The 18,336-nt window shown below is 41.2% G+C and overlaps 2 protein-coding genes across 4 annotated transcripts in view; one reads left to right on the forward strand and one right to left on the reverse strand.

The window, feature by feature from the left end:
- LOC111865336 overlaps positions 1–12,885 on the reverse strand; it is a 385,756-nt gene extending 372,871 nt beyond the window's left edge. For 2 of the 3 annotated variants that reach the window (XM_023853275.2, XM_023853256.2), the window contains exon 1: positions 12,770–12,885. The gene's annotated coding sequence lies outside the window, so the exon portion shown is untranslated. Of the gene's footprint in view, positions 1–7,360; positions 7,740–12,769 lie in introns of those variants that run through there. The other variant, XM_023853266.2, reaches the window with a different exon arrangement.
- LOC117282401 (low-density lipoprotein receptor-related protein 8-like) overlaps positions 1–18,336 on the forward strand; it is a gene marked incomplete at its 3' end in the record, with an annotated part of 110,258 nt that overhangs the window by 52,003 nt on the left and 39,919 nt on the right. The gene's annotated exons all lie outside the window — the stretch shown is intronic.

Below are 18,336 nucleotides of genomic sequence, written 5' to 3' on the forward strand. Positions count from 1 at the left end.
TTCCTCCCAGCAATCTTACGGACTTCTCACTGTTTGGTGTTTGTCCCTCTAATAAACACTGCCTTTCTGCTAGGTGCGCCTATGCTGCCAAAGCGGTGGGTAAAGATCTCGACATATTTGCAATCGGAACAGTTTCTGTAAATGACACTGAACCTAAAATTGTTAATAATATTTGTTAATGATACTCTTAATATTACTTCTGTGTATGTGGTCTTATTTTGTTGTTCTCTCTTGTTAACGTTAACTTTATCTTTTCTTGGCATTATTATTAATCTATTGTTATTATGTAGACTCTCAAATTTTGTATTTGTTTTTTAATTATTTTTATGTAATTCTATGTACTCATGCTAACCTTTTACTTGGCCTCTGCGCTCTTAAGTTGTACGTAATTAAACATGAATTGAATTGATTTAAATTAGGATGTTGAGCTGCCACACGAATAAATAAGAATTAATTTGGTTGTTATTATTATTATTATTATTAACTTCTATGTGTGTATGTATGTGTATTGTCCTTTCTCATCACATAATGGAATAACCATTCGAAATGTACTTATTTTATTTTTCTCGCCTCTTAAAGTTAACTTATTTTTTTTTTTCTTTTCTTGGAATTGTTACTAATTTATTGATATTGTATAGACTGTCATATTTTGTATTTTGCTCTTTAATTTTAGTGTATTTCTATGTACTCGTGCTAACTTTGTAATTGGCCACTGTGCTGTTAAGTCTGCACATAAATAAACACGAATTGAATTGAATTGAATTATTGTATGCTGCTCTATTTGAAACTCAAATTCTCACATTGTGGCTTTGTCTGCGTGTGTGTTTGTTTCTGTACATTTATTCATGCTCACTTTGTAATTAATATAGACTATCATTTTTGTATTTTGTTTTTTAATTATTTTTATGTATTTCTCTCTATTCGTTCTAGCTTTGTAATTGGCCTCTGTGCTGTTAAGTTTGCACGTAAATAAACACGAATTGAATTGAATTATTATTTATTCTAACTGCAGACCGAGGGTACTACACTAGGACACAACGCACTAGTGACTTCACCTGACGAGCCCATTGGCTCCGATATATGACAGGGTAGTACAACCCCTTAGAGAGGAACGTCTCTACCATCCCTGTACAATGACTTCCTTCAGATCTCCCCCACACCGGAGTATTCCATGAGATAACGGCCTCCGGTCGGCGGGGGGCGGGAGTGAGGCGTCGGGGGTGGGGTGACATACGAGCCCGCGGGGACATACGTTACACGGCACTCCTGAATCACAGGCAGATACATCTGCGCGAGGAACCCTGTATCCATCCACCACGCACTGTAGCAGTGGCGGGGAGCTGACGGGCTGTTATTAACCCTTTCAAGCATCATCTATTTATTTATTTACGATATATTTTACGCTGCTTTCAATTGCTCTAACTACCTGAGCTCAAACGGAGGAGTAGCGTATGATGGTACTGGCACGGACGTGCAAGGAAGTGGTTGTGACCTATTTCAAATTATAATCCTGTAGGGAATGAGGAAAACCATGAAACACGTCACTCGGGATAGTGGGTGTCCCGGTCGAGTTTCGAAGCACGCACTTCCAGAGCACTAATCACAAACATTACTGCTGCCCAGCCATTTTTATTCTTTGATATAGGAAGATATGGAGAGAGAGACACACACTAATATAAATAGCAACACAGTTCATTAATGCTGCTGAACACTGTCACTGCCTGATGATGGCAGATATATGTCGAACCCTGTAGGGGATATACGAGTAATCTATTAATAAATATTAAACACCAAAATAATATTGTTGATGGTCCGAAGTAAAATAAAATATAATTTTACTGTTAACTTCAATGCGGAATCCTGAAGAAGCCACACTTCCTGCATGATTTCAAGTTAAAAATAAAATGAAAATGGAGTTTGGAGGAATACCATTTAGAGAGTGCGGTCTGGATTCACCTGGCTCAGGACAGATACCTACTGGCGAATTGCTATTTATATGGCACTGGAAATTGGATTTCCATAAAACGATCAGAAATTCTGATTCATGTAACAATTATCAGTTTCTCAAAAAGAAAATAGGTTTTGTGGCCTTTCTCTGGGCCCTCAAGTCAAATGCAGGGATTTCATTCATTCACCAATGGCTCTACAGCTGTTTTTTTTTTTGGGGGGGGGCGTTCCGTAATCTTTTTACACTGACGGTAGGACTCTTGGACGGGGATCAGCCCGTCGCAAGACCGCTACCTGCAAACAAGACAACACTAACACAGTATTAACGCACACAGACATTCATGCCTCAGTGAGATTCGAACCCATGATCGGTGCATCGCGTCGTATTAAATATTAACATAAAACTTTGGCTCAGATTAATGTATAGTTAAAATAGAAAATACATGATTAAGAATAAAAAATAAAAGTGTGAAAGTGTGTAAATTATCAAAATCACGAGATACACTTTTGCCACGATCACAATGTTTATTTTAGTCCACGCCTTCCTACCCGGCATTTACAGCTTTCCGGGCTTGACTATAGAAGCGCTGAACTTACCGAATGTTTCATCCATCATGCTTCATAGCTCAGTGTACAAAGGACTCACTGTGCGTGGCACGGATGTCAGAAACAGAGCGGCGAATCACGTGAACCCAATAAGAGGAATAGCGTTAAACATGTTAGTCACAAACTAACAAGAAACAACTGCACAAAGCCATTTCATTCTGCTGAGCTACATAACATGCAAGTTACTTCTGTCTCAGCCTTATATCCGCAATTGATCCACTGAAGAACAAAGAGGTTTTTGCTCATTAATTCGAATAAATTTACATTTTAAATGAAGCGGAAACTTCAATGAGAATTTTCAGTAGGCGTCTGGGATTGAGGTATACGGAAGGTGTACTGAAAGCCTTACCTTAATAATTGGTAAATGGAAGTTCATTTCAATTTGGTGTCGGAATAAAAAGAAACTCTGCAGTTCTCTCTTTCTCTCTTCTTTCATAATTGCCCAAGACCCGGACTCTGTCGTAACAACTCTCTGAAGGACGAAGTGCAAAAGAGAGAGAAGAGAAGTGAGGGTGGTAGTGAGAGACACTACATTGGGGGGGGAGTAAGAAACTATATCTCCGATTTTGAAGGTTCCCAGGCAGTGCCCGCTTGTCCTTCTGGTAAAGATAGAGCATATGATGGGATTTTTTTTTATTTTTTTTTTGCTAACGTTGGGAGGGCTATATTAAGGCGAAATTTTTATGTTAACAATGGGAGGGCTGCATGTGAGGCATGCAGTGCAACGTGGAATTTGGGTACCAACTCAGCATTTGCTCTAGTACCAAGGAAAACCACGGAAAACCTTGGTCGAGCTGGCCGGTCTCAGGACCTTCCGGATACAAACTGACTTCTAGCCAGCAGTCCGGCTTAAATACGTGAACCCTAACATTAGACCCTGTCTGTGCGGTTGCTTTATCTTAAAAGTTTACATATGTGTTTCTACAGTTTTTTTGCATACTTCGGATGATACACGTTTAAAGAATATATAAAGATCAAGTTCGTACCTCACAGGAAACACATTACGTCTCCTCTACAGAGCCCAACCGGTTAATGCTGTTTAGGGAATTAATCGCTGTTTATTGTGAGAACCATATGGAACACATAAATACACTGTGTGGGCAGAATGCAGAGTTCAGTCTGTACCTCACAGGAAACACATTACGTCTCCGCTACAGAGCCCAACCGGTTAATGCTGTTTAAGGAAATAATCGCTGTTTATTGTGAGAACCATACGGAACACATAAATACATTGAGTGGGCAGAATTTGGAGTTTTATTTTAATGTTAAACAGGTGGTACCTACACGCAATGCAGTAATGATTAAGGCAAAGGGAAGCATATTTTTTTCCTGCAGTTTTATATGGATGTTAAACTTGGTGTCTAAAGGCGAAGAAAGAACATATACTGGGGATGTCTGAGAAGACGGTGCTGAAGAGTAGGCAGATACATTATCCTAAAATTCTAAACCTGACTAAATAGGATATGTTATTCTCTAGAGGTAAGCCATGAGGCTTTATTCAGCAACAATGACCACCGCAATACCGATTCAGATTGCCTTCAATGATTGCTGCCATAATCTGCTCATATTCGTAAATACTTGCTGATATACACGACGACGGAGTAGCAAACTTCATATTCTTATAGATCTATATATCCATATGCATCCAGTGTTACCATTTGCATCATTCTGTTCAATTACTATTACCCATGAGCCTTAATACATCTTAGAGTTATTACATCTGAGAGAAATATCCTAAATGACATGTATGCTCATCCATAAAATACAGTATAATGTCTGATACGTAATATCTAGTTGAGACGTTGGGCAGCAAAGGACGCAGTACCCTCAGTGTCTAACAGATGGCGTTGATATTTATGACTATTGTCATTCGGGATGGATGGAAGTGTCATCTGTGGAAACCGTAGCTGGAGATGAAAAATTATCAAATCTTCTCGTTGAATTTTGAAAGGGTATTCCCCTAATTGCAAATAAAGACGAGACAAAAATAATGTTTGTTCCAAACGCACCTTTTAAATGTAATCCTAACAGTTTATAGAAACGTGTTTGGTTCATATGTGCAGGAGAATAGGAAATCTGAATTCCAGATTGGATTATAATTAACAAACCAATGGAAGACAACGTACCTCGAGAGCTGACTGAACACCGGGGAATTAGGAGACGTTTGGCGTTGTCACGAAACAAGTTTAAAGACAGAATATAATATACATACATAGTGAACAAAACAGTTTAAAGGGGATGGAGGACGTAGAAATTAATGTAACAGTGACTATAATTCGGGCACACACCTCCCTTTGTTTCACCCGCTTGCCACGAGACGCAGTATATGAACAGGACAAAGTACAAAACAAAATAAATTTCATAAAAAGTTCTAAAAGTTCGTGAGGGTGGTATTGCAGCATACAGAGCCGTTATTAAGCGGTGACTCTGTAAACAACGATCGTTTCTGAGCAACGGCTCGGTAAACACGTTCCCGCTGCAAAGAATACGAACGCAACAATAGAGTTGTTGTTGGAAACGGGGTATTTCTACGTTGTCCGTGTCGAAATGATATAAGCAAGGGGCAATGTCAGTTGTTAAGACAGTTCTGCACAGGCTGTGAAGATAGAATCTGAGAGCGTGAAGCTGAATATTTTCCATCTTTAAAGCCGTCATCAGGGAACGGCTGGTAAAGACATAGCAGACTGAAAAAAGCTTAGCGGGTCCTGCGGTGATTTGTGACTTGTCGAGATTGGTCGGTGGCGCAGTAATAACTTGTAGTACCGAGTGGTGTGTACAAGGGGTCGATATATCCATTCACCAACCCCTACCCCGTCTATAGTCAAACACATAGGTAACAACAGTATATTAATATAATTACTGTGTTTCTGGGCATTATCCACTGTCCTGTTTTTATTCAAAACACGACGTTTCGGAGACTGGATTCTGTCTCAGTAATTTTGTGTGTTAAAAAAACAGGACGATGGATAACTACCATAATCTCGGCAACAAAAACAAATTGGAAATAATCAACCAAATGAACACACCAACCTTGCCTGTGTGGTTCGTTTTCTTTTGTCTTCTGTTATATAAATCTGCATTTAAACGCGCAATTCTTGGTTTGAAGTGGTTTACGTTGTAATATCCACGTTCGTGAAATACGGATAAATGAATGCACCGTTTGACCACCGCAGTTGTACGTACTGACACTGAAAACACGAAGGCTTTGAAATGGTAGTCGAAAAAATACACTGCCTCCATTTTTTGTTGAGAACGCATCTGACATAAATGGTGTTCGAAAGATGCTTTTTCCAAAGCAGGGTTCTCAGATCGACGACGTTTCTGCTCATGAAAAAAATTCAATATTAAAACAAGAACTCCGCATAGCTATCGACAGAACTACCCTGTGCCATTAATCTGAATCTATTCCACTTGCTCCAGCTAAGTTGTCATTAATGTAAATTCGTAACTCCGATGGCAAACTGTGATTTTCCACCTACTTCCCTTATTGTTTAATAATAAAAGTAGACTTAATTAGATCATCTTGCTGTTTGTGTGTGTATCTGTGTCCCTATGTGTATCCCCTCTAATAATTTCTGAACGCCTAACTCGATCTTTATGAAAATTGGTTTGCATATCATGTCACCTGAAGTCACCTCAACAGCAAATATCTTTCTCTCCTCAATAATAAAAACACTGTAACCTCTAAAATTGTTGTGGTAATGCCTTCACTATTACTAGAACGCCTGTATCACTCTACATGGAATTTGATGTCACTTGAGACCATCTCAACGGCATACTTCATAAATCCTTCCCATCAGTAATACCAACATGTGCAGCCTCTCAGATTTTATCGTTTGATTGACTTCATTACTCACGCATACAAAATTCTTTTTCTACTTGAACGAAATATTGAAATTTCAAAGAAACAGAAGTAAGGAATTCATTCTTCCCAGAGCTTTTTGTTATTGATATCTGAAATGTAAATGTGGCAAATCCTCGTTTGTTTGTCGATAAGCAACAACGTACAAGACTTGATTTCTTTGTATTATTGACTAGCCTGATGCGTTTCTTCACGATGAAATTCGGTGTCTTCTTTAATACTGAAGCTGAAATGAATTTTATTCACCCACCTTATGCGTTTCCCCATTTTAACTCTTTACAAATTGAATTCACAACACAGTACACAAAAACAAACATGAAAGGTCACTTTATAAATATCAATGTCTATTTGAAATATAGATTCAGTCATCTGACTTTCAGTACTGACATAAAAGAAGGGTCAAAACAAAAATAAGATTTGTTTTCTGTCCCTCCAATGCGAGTTATCCACAAGGAGAGGCTGTTATAATTCTTTCTATCTCTCTCCTTCTCGCACTGATTTCATTGTCGTGGCTACCGAACCCTGTCAGGTTACACGCTGTGGTATTAATAAAAAGACACAAATAAAAATGCTTAAAACTGAAGCCTCCTAAACTGAAAACAAATCCTAATTTCGCACCTAACCAGAAATCATATCATGGACACCTAACGGGGAGGGCGGGAGGACAATACCTTATAAACTAATATAAAAAAAAACAACATCATTTCCACATAGGCTGCCAACTTGACCTTGACCTAAGTCCTGAGTCATGGCGGCTATCGTAGCAAATACAGAGTTGCCTCGCACGGTGACGTATTACTACCATGACCAGTCTGGGGCCGAACTGACATGATAAGACCGGACCGATGCTATGGCGTACCCAATTTGCTGCATGTACCCAGCCCATCCTCCTGCGGATGGGCCCTCAACCGCTAAAGATTCCGCACGACACTGTTATGGTCTTACCGTTACGGTTTGGGCGGAGCTCCTCTTGCCGTGGTCCCTGGTTCGAAGTCTTCCTCAGATGGAAGCTGTTGTTTCCACGGGAACGTTGCAGCCGGTGACAAAGTGAAAGAAACTGGCACAACACTGCATCGGAAACACTTAGAGGGCCGTTGCAATGACACAGCACAAATTACCGGCAGATTCTTGCAAACGGATACTCGGTCTCCCCTTGGAGACTTCTACCACGAACAACAACGGATGAGCACGGCGCCGTAACATCCGTAACTCTGCACACGCATGCGCACTTACACAGCGAGCATGGCATGCAATTAACATGGCGGTTTGATGGAGGCACAGAATTAAGTGAGATTGCAAGGAGCATAATCTGTGGAATACGACTGCATAAACTGTTAATGTGTTGATGATTGCAACACATACATCTCTGTTTGCTTAAAAATGTGGTCTGACATGTGACGACACAAAATACTTGAAGTCCGGATGATTTATTGATACCTGATACAACAGTTCATGGCATAGCAATTTGTCCACGTCGACTTGAAAATATCCACACACAATTCGAAGTATCACACAAACACACGATATTTGACAGAATGTGTAAATAGTACGGTTCATGTCACCCAAATACACAGATCAGATATTCCACTTCTTTAACAATACGTTAACACACACGCTTCCAGCTGATGTATAGAAATTTTAATTTTCATAATTAAAAGTTGTGCTTGATGCCTGTTTCAACCTGGTTCAATATTTGGCTCATTCCTCGACCTTGAAGAATGAGGCGGCATATTCCTCCGAAACGCCACTGTTTTCAAACGGACTACTAGATGATATATCCCAGAAGATAGAATTTTTCAATATTCTAACTCTCATTAAACGAAACTCGCGAACCGCGCAGTACCTACCGCCTGCTACAGAGATAATTTCAAAATTACTCGACAGGATGGGTTCGTGTCATTCGAAGATACTCTTAACTCTGAAGGTTATGTCCGAATGTTAGGTGAACCAATGGGCCTGTTCGGTATGCGAACAAATTTTACGGCATTGTAATTTCTAAACTCTAAAGCTGTACACAGTACAACAGAGTGAAAGCAAACCCGTCTACGCTCAGGCCAAAGTAACAAAGTAAGGCTGTCAAGACGCCAGTTAACAAATTCTGATGTAAAGTTCTAGCCAGAGTTTAGTAGCATGGGAGAATGGATGCACATAACCTCACTCTGGATTTGGGGTCGAGAGTAACGGCAAACCTATCTCAGACAAACGGAAAGCGGAGCTATGAACTGGAACCGCCTGGCTAGGAACGTGGTGACGAGGGTGAGCACTCCGGTACGCAACACAGACATCGGTATGTAACTGGACGGATTGCACCGCTTCGCATCAACTGCAGAGGTTTTGTGGCAGAGGAACCAACTGTGAATACGACGATGATGATGATGATGATGGAGCTAAAGGAAAATGGTTCCCAGGAACTGTCCGGAGGTACTGTCCCGTGAGACTAGAGCCAATGAAACCGAATGGCGGCAGTGAATATGCCGCATAGGGTGAATCTGTAAACTGATATTCTAATAAATGTCTGTGTCCTACTGAATAAAATCACGATAAAACTGAAGATACGATAAACGCTTTATAGGCAGGCCATGTCCACAGACAATAGGTGTAATGTTATTTTGTTAATTACTGCAGAAGATAATCACGATACACCTCAACATAACACAGAATGCCCGATGGGACGTTTTGTTCGTCTGTGAGTCACACATGACAACATCGACGCCATGTTACCATACAAATTTTTAGTGTAAATTCGATTTTATAATATTAAGTCTTGAAACAGACTTGGACCCGTTTTGTGAATAATGGCTACCGCTTGAAATGACTTGTGACAATGAGCTCAGAAAACGTTCCGGGCAGCAATTGTGACATGTACAGCTCTAGCTGCAGTAAGCAGCCCTGGAGATCAGCGATGGTGTCACGTTATGCTGATCATACGATTTGCAAGGCGCGGCTGTGTCTCCAGCCAAACACGCGCCGCAATCTGAGGCATTCTTCTTCACTCGTGATTAAGAATCAGTACATATAGTCGAAACATCTGAGTATATCCAGCGCTGTCGAGAAGTGCAGCGACCAAGTTGTTTTCTTCTGAATGCAAACTACCACATGGCAGTGGGCACATATGAGCGTACAAATAGCGAAACATTAGCATTTTCCGGTCATGCAGATGGAAAGAGGGAGGCACAGAATTGGAAAATTAAGAAGTCTACAGAAGTGTTAGTTGTTAGCGTGTTAGTCAGATAGATTGGCAATTTATATGATCATATGTGGAAACTGACAAACGATAATTTCTACTTCAAACACGGACGTCATTCTGTTTAATAAGTGACGTCATTTTTATTATTGCCAGATTTCGTATATAACCTGAAAGCGCGCGAAGGAAAAGATGCTTCCTTCAGGTAATTAAATATTTTTTAATTATACTGTTATGCTGGTAGTGCTACCTGAGGCCAATCCAGAGAACTAAGAATCGTGAGCATATTTTGAACGTTACTAATATCATTAATTAATGGCCGCGCCATAGCTCAAGCGGTTAGTCGCTAGCTTCCCACCGCGGCGGCCCGGGTTCCATCCCGGGTCTGGTCAAGTGGGATTTGTGGTGGGCAAAGTGGTGCTGGGGCAGTTTTTCTCATGCCAAACTTCATTCCACCAACTGCTCCACAATCACCCTCACCTATCATCTGGGGCTGATACAATAGGCCAGAAGTGGCCGCAGTACAAGCGACTTATTCCCACCCCACTAGCAATAAAGAAATATCATTAATTAAATAATTTTCCTTGGGATTAAAGCGCGGCCAGCGCGTAAGGCTGACAACCTTACCGCCATCTTTGGGCCGACTGTCTTGATAATGTGGGACCCTCAACGTCTCACAACCCTATGGGCCTTCACGGCCTGGTACAGGGATAGCTTCACTTTCACTTTTTTTTTTACTTTACTAATATCATATTTACAGAAATATTTATTTTGAAGTTCTTGCTGTAAATGTAAATTTTGAAAGAATTCTTTTTTCCAATTTTAACTGTGGGGGAGTCATACAGCACGAGTGGAGGGCACAAAATCTTCACTCGTGGCATAGTGCTTAATTAAATAATTACAAGGACAACTTCACCTTTTTTACCTACAGAATTCTACGCAAACGGAAAAACTCCATCTGGAGGATAAATGACAGAAGATTAATTTAAGCTGAAATGTGTTTCTTGAGGCGGAGAGGCACCCTGCAAGTTACCACCAGTTACCAACAGAAGAGGCAATGTTGACAGCAACACTTCACATAACACATCAGGATAAACCTGGAAGCAACCCGCAAAGCACTGAAGATACCAACCTGCAGGATCAAGAAGACTCTCATGACCACAGAAACTGGGGAATTGTCTTGGAGTGCCCACAACAGGGCTCATTCTGGGCAGGACAATAATGCATGATGACAATAATTATGTACGCCCATTTGAAATGATGGAGGAAGGAGCCTGTTGTGGCCGGTTAAAGGTAATATCCCAGAAGGACTTGCACGAAAATTCTGTCAGGATAATCGTAAAATCCAAAAAGCGTTTAATGTAACACAGAATGCTACAACTGACAAGCGAATAACGATAGAAATATAGTAAATTAATTAATCCAAATTTGTTTCAGTTATTGGTAACTTCGGTATCCATTGTCTTACTGTTGAAGATCGCTTGTATTCATCTCCATTATCACCACGGCTTTACGGCGTTGCAGTAATTGTCACACAAAATGATTATGCTTCCTGTCATTCTCGCTAACCTGTCGAAACGGAAACAAAAACGTATCGAACTAAAAGCTTTACTGTTAATGCATTTATAAAGCGATTTTTCTAGGTATGTCTGTATGTTCTTTCTTTTTCTTTTCTTCATTGGCTCTACAGACCCGTTGGTCCAGTTCCCTTCTTTCAGTTTCATGACTATTTATACAGACTGTAGGAGTCCTCGGACGAGTGATCAGCTCGTCGCAAGGCCTCTACCTAGTCACAGGACAACATAAGCACAGCATAAACACATACACACACCAAACATCCACGCCCTGAGTGAGATTCGAACCCCCCGATCCCAGCGTCCGAGCGAGGGAAGACAGTTCATGCCTCAGACCGTTCGGCTACTGTGACCGGCATGTCTGTATGTAATATTCTTATTCCAGTGAAAATACTTATAATACTGTATTTGTGAATTATAATAGCTTTTAGAATTACTGCCATAATAACGTCATCCAGAAATATTCGTTTTTGTTTAAATATGCATCAAAAATGTTTTGTAAAAGAAAATTGTACTGCAAGTTTCTAGAGTGGACTGGAGCTTATTAACTTATTACCTGGTAATACATAAATGAAATGATATGACTAACTGGTGAGAATGTGGAAGGAAACGGTCGTGAACAGCCGTGCCTGGAACAACTGAATTAAAACATGAAAACATCAGTAAATACGCGTGGCACCTAGCTGGGATTCGATCTGAGAGCTTCCCAATGCAAGCCCTCAGCGTGAGTAATGATGAGTATGAACTATTTGCTTGCATACTTTCATTCATCTTAATGCTAACAGAATAACGTTTCCTTTTTATATCAGAACACGAAATTAAATTAAAAAATTGATATTGTCATAATAATTCGCCTCTGACTAACCGAACTGCATTGGTTATCCTTGGAGCGATATGTCACTCTTGCTACAAATGGCTAAGCACAAATATATGACCATCGGTGAAAACAGACACAAATATGGCTGCAACTTCGTTTTTATTTACAATATGAAAAATAATTTTTCTGTCCAGCACCAAATTTTTCTGAAAATCTTAGCTAAAATTTGGAAAATAATTTACTACGAATTTCACAAAACAGCATGATTATTAATTAATAATATTAAACTTTAATGTCGATTACTTTTGATGTTCATGTTAGCACCGAAAGGCCAGGAAATGCAAAATGGCTGCAAGCAACGATGAATACAATCAGAGCTATTAAATGAGGATTACTAGTGTTCTGGACAGCAGGCAGATTCGATTGATGCGTAAAATCTTACAAGTAAATACCTGTGCTCTTTAGAATGTGCTGTTGCTTTTACATTGTTCAGATATTTACATTTCTTGTCCCACTATAAGAAAAGGGGGCCAAAAAATGGCTATGAACATTGCAACTAGCCCCTCGCGCTGTCACACAGATTATAATTCATAACCATGCAGTTCTAAGTCTTTTAATATTCAATTTACGTACGAATTATGACGTCAGCACTTAAGGGTTCTGAGCTCTGTAACGAACATTTCCTTATCGTGACGAAATGTATCCATGTTACTAAGGCTCACTGTTCAACTAGCAGAGCAAAACAACGTTGCTTCTGCAGGCTTTTAGTCTCCAATTACCTTAACATGAAGCCACATATACTCTCAAATCTTCTGATACAACTCACAGTACTGGACGCTGTTCTCACACACAAAAATATGAACATGACACTGAAACTCACGGACTCGCACATTTACATCCCTCACACACCGCTTTGCAAACGACTCTATGTTCTCATTGGCTAAGAAGACACGTGAATAAGGTGGCAATTAAATTCATCCACTAGATGTCAGTGATGTCAATCTTATCGGTACTGCACTAGTGCTCTAGTGGGGGATCGTAAGAAACGTATTACATTCAAATATCAAGTCGGACGATGGAACGCTAGAAGAATCCCTATATTTCTGGGCTAGTCCCATCTGCTCCAGATTTTAAAATCTGATTAACATAATTACTGTTGGGTTACGAAGCCTATTGTCTCGCTCGAAGCGAGGGACTGAGCATCTGGAAACAAATTGCATTACCCATTCAGAGGTTCCAGATCAGGTGTGAAAGTGGAAAGAATATTTCTGCTCCGCTGGGAATCCATCCCCCAGGTATATTGTATTGTATTGGAGAGGGTGGGTTTCCCCATGCACTTAGACCAACTTTTGGTTCATTGTGCGTCCCCCTATGATATTCTACCAGTCTCTATTCCCTACCGGCACTGGTGCGTGCCATCAGTCCCAACTCAGCCAGCGAGTTCGGCCTCTACTGGCTCAGCGGTATCTCGATGCTTCCCCCATCTACCAGAGGTGTTAGAGACTACTGTTGGGCGGGAAATGTCCTGAATTTGGCTCAGTAGTCCCCTTGAGACACGAGGTTCTTTTACGCGCCGTAAAGCTACGACACGGAGCCCACGGCTTAAAGTCCCTCCCGGAGGACTTGTTCCCTGAATTTTTCCGCCCTTAAAAATTCCACGACCTCCGCCGGGTTTGAACCCGCGTACCTTGAGACACGAGGTGGGAACGTTACCCCTAGACTACGGAGGCCGCTTATCCCTCAGGTGTAAGAGTTGAGGTTTTCACGGCGGTGACTATGAAGAATGCCGTCTTCTTGGATGTCACGCCGTGTAGATATTGTGTAAACCGACGTTTCGGAGGAACTTCGGCTTACACAATATCTACACGGCGCCACATCCAAGAAGACTTCATTCTTCAATCTCACAGATGTATCCGGTCTCAACAGAAGTAGCATTGTCATATTGACATAATAAATGCGTAGGCACTGAAGCGCAGAAAGCCACTATGGTCCTGAATGATTAGTATGAGAGACGTGGAAGTGGTTGTGGTTTATTCTGTGGCACTATTCCAGTACTTCCCTGGAGAAACTCACAAGAATGAGGAAACAAGTCCTGTCAGGATAACAGACCTCAGGGAAGATGTTTTCACCAGAGACCTCTGTCCACTTGCCAGTTGAGAAAACTGTGTTTTGCATCACAGAGCCAGTACTTCCGGGGTTCAAGCCCTGCCGAGGGAACAAGATGTTTCTGTTCACTGTACCGAATGTCACGGCGTAGTGTTCAGCCATCTTGGTTCATAACCTTGAAGCACCTGGTTTCAGTCTTGGTTGCCAGATCTTGATCGCGTGTTTCGTGACGTTCCTTTGTCCCTCAATTTGAGTAGGGGTGTAAATAACTTAAAATAGGCCACGGCAATTCCATATCCTTGCAAATACACAATTCACAAACGCGCTGCCATCCTATACTACGTATCCTGCGAAGATGGCAAATTACTAGATCTGGAACAAAACAGAACATCATTAAATAATGGGATAAAGAGAAACTTCACTGCAAGTAAGGCTACCGAAACGTAAAACTGGTCACTCAGCCCAACATTTTTGCCGCGGTCTAGAATGTGGGACGTTTCACCTTCACGTCCTCTATACGCCTTCATGGCTTCACGTATAGGCTCAGCAGTGTTCAACGACGCACAAACAATAATTCTGTTCTGCAAATTTGTGCCGTTGTAATTAGCACAAAACCCGTTCGCTAAATGTTTCGCTGTTACATGGTTCAGTTTATGGAGTGACTGTGTTGGGGCTGGTCTGACGGACAGTCCGCCACTGCTTTATTACGCAGAAACAAGTGACAAGCGCGAACATAATTCAACCAATGACAAGCCTCGATGCAACATTACGATCGCCCCATCCCCACTCCATGATCTAAAACGAAGCAGTTTACATCGGTATTTATCAGAAAGTCAAATGCGGATTCTGATTATTCCAAACTTATCAGGATTACCGAATGCCATATTACACAAACCGTAGGTGCTTCGATAGATTAGTCGGTATAGCGGCGGACTACGGACTACGGACTGGAGGGACGGGATTCGATCACCTCAGGGATAAGATTCTTCTCCTCTGGGGCCCATCCAATCTCTTTCCCAATGAGTAAAGACGACTTTTCCCCCGAGGGTAAAGCAGCCAGGGAGTGAATCTGACCCCTCAAATCCATCTAGTGCAGAGGGCAAGAATGATGGAGCTACACCTCCACGCCCATGTATGTCTTGATGGCACAGTGCTTAACTACTAAGGCACAGGGATAAATTTACCATTTTTTTTTCGCAATGGGAAATATTTAAGTGGGCTGAGTTTGAATCTGAGGTCTTCTAAACATGGAATTATATTATCTATATATATATATATATATATATATNCGTCATGTAACGGCCCTAGTTCGAATCTAGAGGCTTCTGGGAATTAAAGTGTGCTGAATAATTTTCTGTAAATGATGTATTAAGGTTATCGTGTACTACAGAGGCAGGGGTTCAGACTCAGGTTTAAGTAAATACGTGGGAGTTGAGCTCCACGCAGCCCGTCTGTGTTGACATCAAAGTTCTCTGACTTACTAAACGAAGCGTTGGAGCTGGAGTTGGTCAAATGGGGCAGGCGTACCAAAAAATTATCCTTATAAAGATTAGCATATCTTTAAGTTGGTTATTTAATGATGCTGTAAAGAGTGGGATAGTGAAGTCGGTATAGCGACTGGCTACGGGCTGGACGAGTTCGAGTCTCGGTAGGGTCAAGAATTTTCTTTTCTACGCAGCTTCCAGACTGGTTATGGGGCTCACCCAGCCTCCTATCCAATGGGTACCGGGGACCCTTTCCCCGGGGATATAGTGGCCGGGGCGTGAAACTGACCATTCACTTCCAACTAATGTCGAATTCATGAAAACATGAACCTATATAACCATTCCCTCATACATCTTCATGGCTGAGTGCTTAATTAGCCAAGCAGAGGGGGAATTATACCTTTGCCTTTTATTTAATTATGTTGTTAAAATTACCAAGGGAAATCGATGTTACTTAGTAAATCACAAAACAGTGACACAGACATATGTTGAGTTAAGAACGATATCATTCGTGGGCTTAATTTATAACCTTGAAAATGGAAGCAATAGGTTCTTCTGAATCGTCACAGAAATTCTACTCATCTACATGGTGTCACATCCCCGAAAGGCAGTACTCTTCCATTTCTGTTAAAATTCAAAACATTTAAGAGATTATATTTAAACCTGAGGACACCGAAGACATTTAAAAATAGCACCTCGAAGCCGGCGTCTCTGATACGGATGCGACATTGCACGAACCGCCAGCAGCAAGACCAGAAATGTGCTTGCTAGAATATTCGTTCAGAGAAAGTAAACAGATGCCTGAGATCGAGTAAACATACATCAGAACTTTGCCGTCAGAAGTACTTTGAGAGAATCTGTGCCCCCCAGGGCCCCTACTTCAAAACTCGGATTTGCATTAACATGGCCCCACTATGCAGATTTCTGTATACTGAATGAAACTGACCCAGTACTGAGGTTCACTTGGACGACATATTCATTACCTCCCTCAAGAAAACACACTGCACATTATTACATTTCACTTTCTTACTATGAATATTTTTTTGTATGTGGGTACAAATATTTGGGAGGAACTGCCTCCATCTTCAGGGTTGAAGAGCGAGGTAGCCTATTCCATCGGAACTCTGGTACACAGCTACACATGTCATAAAATTACAGTCTTAACAGCAGGACCTGATAAAAATAAACCAGTTAATGCTGTTTACGGGAATTATCGCTGTTTAGGGAAATAATCATTGTTTATTGTCAGAATCATAAGCTGTGTGGGCTGCAGTTTAGCTGCGATAGTTAGTACAACTGACACGAGGCATCACCGAAATTAATTTGAGTAATATATACGGATACAGTCCGTACCTCACAGGAAACACATTACGTCTCCGCTACAAAGCTCAACCGGTTAATGCTGTTTAGGGAGATAATCGCTGTTTATTGTGAGAACCATACGGAACACATAAATACACTGTGTGGGCAGAATGCAGAGGTTTTCATGTTAAAATAAGTGGTACGTATAGTTACTATTGTCATTTTAAGTATTAAACCCTATGCTGGGCACAGCCATAAGTGGACAATGATATACAACCTGTCACCGGCCTCCCAGAGTCATGAGAGGGAAAATTTTGGTCATGAGTTCCGCGGGACTCGAACCCACTTATTACTGTGCTGGCGAGGATCAGAAGTAATTTACCCGACCGAACGACCGACCGGCCGACTAACCGACATAGCTAGTGAATAATATTTGTAGAACACTGCTCAAGAAGAATACAATTTTCATAAAATTATTACGAATTCGAAAGAGCGTGGTCTTGGGGTTGGAAACGCTACGTAGGTTGGAGGCAGCTCGGAGGAAACCTATGAATATTGCCTTGAGTTTCGGGGTCGAAAAATGACCCAGATACCAGTTGAAGCAGCTGCCTCCTGATACTGCTAGTATCTTGTTTGTCTTACTCTTCGAGCCTGAAGATGGACACGGGATTTTCTTCCGAAACGTCGGACTTTCTCCGAATTACTCTTCAGAGTCACCGCTGTGCGTACCTAAACTTCAACAATTACGAATTAAATCGTTTCAGTGCTATTTATTTTAATAAGGAATCTTGACCACACCGCATGAGCAGAAGCAAATATTGGCGCAGGATTTTCCAGGAGCAGAGAATTGGTCGTCAGAACGCGTTACTGCAGCGAGACGAACAGAGCAGCCAGTTCACTTGAACGGAACTTCATGACCTGTCACACACATCAATTAGCTACCACTTTGCTCTACTTCTCCCCTTTCGGCTATTTAGAAATAGTTGCCACACGACCAGTCCCCCACAAGACTGCACACCAGTCACAGAATCCGTTAAAATTCAACGGCAAATTGTTACAGTTATCAGCTTCATACATGCACTAACTCCATGGAAATGAGTCTTTCTTGAGAAGCCGACAGTTGCTCAACGACTCAAGAAATTCCCCATATTTTACGAAACTCGAAGGTTAATTGCCGTGTTCGCAATAACACGCCACTGGTCCCTATCTCTAGCTGGAATATCCACTCCACGCACTCCCGTTCTAATCCTTCAACATTAATTTTAATATTATCCTCATATCTACGTTTACGTCTCCCTAGTTGTCTTTTTCCTTGAGGTTTTCCTACGAAGAATTGGTATATAATCTGCTCTCCTACTCGTGTTCGTCCGTCCGTCTAATCTTACTTGCTTTTGATTATTCTAATGATATTTGGCGAGAAGTAAAAGCTATGAGGCTCCTAATTACGCATTCTC

Source organism: Cryptotermes secundus, unplaced genomic scaffold (assembly GCF_002891405.2).
Source record: "Cryptotermes secundus unplaced genomic scaffold, Csec_1.0 scaffold853, whole genome shotgun sequence".
NCBI lineage: Eukaryota > Metazoa > Arthropoda > Insecta > Blattodea > Kalotermitidae > Cryptotermes > Cryptotermes secundus.